The following is a 1,464-nucleotide window of genomic DNA, read 5'->3' as shown; positions in this document are numbered from 1 at the left end:
TGGTGGGCAGAGCACAGATAGCCCATCGTGTAGCTTTGTACTTAATTCAACAACAACAATATTAATGGCTTTAAATAATTGAACTTCTTTGTTATATATCAAAGTACTTTGAAATTGTTCAAGATTTGTATTGGTAAGGTTATTACAGAAAAGGAAGTTTAGTATCAGACATTGATATGATTAAATGTCATTGTAAGTCTTGCGATTTATGTGATAGCATGCATGATATGTATATTGACTGCAGATTAAACCATATAAATTTGGTTATTCAATATAAACATATACAATCACTATTTACATTTGAAAAACTGTGGCTGTTTGGTCATCGGACTGTGAGAAAATTTGCAAAATCGCCTTAGAAAAGTTTATTACAGAACAAAATTGAGATTTATTTCTGAGATAGTCCACGTAGGCAGGCATTTGCATGGATCATTGTATAAATCTTTTACCGCATGGGACAGACTCTGTAACCACTTTGTGCTTGTTATAGTTTTCGTGCTATAACGTTTAAATTAGTAAGCGTATCTTCATAAAATTTGGCAAATTATCAGTGACCATTACAAGACTTTCAGATTTTTTAAAATTTAGTTTTAATGTTTGTTAAACAATTTTTTTTTACATTCCTTTTCTCTTTTCGCATGTTGGACAGGCAACACTCTAAGTAATTTTCATTTTACGATTTAAAATACTTTTATGCATCAGAAAATGTAATATCTAGATAGTTATCAAGCCTTTCTTAGGAAACACTTTATATTTTATCTGCTATTTTTACTAACGAATGTACGTACGGGCTTATTTGATTTGACCTATCTCATAAACACCAGAAGAATATTAGGAAATAAGTATAAATTATGCCTTTTTAGTTCTATAATGATTACATATTATAACACAAAAATATAAATGTTTAAATTAAATAGCTTAATTCTTACAAAATTATATATTCATTATATTGACATTTAAGCTGTGTCGGACTAACTATTCAGAAGTTACAGTTATATGACACGCGTGCACTAATGTTACCGTATCCAATAAACTAAACTGACCTTTAATCTTTACAAAGTTACCTGTCTTGGCTGTGTCTTAGTGGACTAGTATTTTGTAAAATACACTCACATTTCAATTATTATACGTTATACATCTTTATAGATTACTACTAGTTACAAACAAGTTCTTAAACTTATTTTTCTTGAAACATGGAACATTAAATAAAGAAATAGAGCCAACAATTATTTCTTTAAGTTACCACCTTTGTACTCGTTTACTGCTTGTCAAAAGTTGCTAAGCCTTAAATTTTGAAATAAGTTTTTAGGTTATGTATATATATGTTTATATACACATACACATTTGAATAACCAAAAATAATAATAAATTACTGTATTGATACTGTAGAAATTCGTTATAGTCTATCGAGGTTTGTAACTAAGCTGTATTTAGGCGTAAAAAATACGAAACTTCCAACAGGCT

The sequence above is a fragment of the Tachypleus tridentatus genome, chromosome 11 (assembly GCF_004210375.1).
Source record: "Tachypleus tridentatus isolate NWPU-2018 chromosome 11, ASM421037v1, whole genome shotgun sequence".
NCBI classification, from domain to species: Eukaryota; Metazoa; Arthropoda; class Merostomata; order Xiphosura; family Limulidae; genus Tachypleus; species Tachypleus tridentatus.
This window is presented reverse-complemented; position numbering follows the sequence as displayed.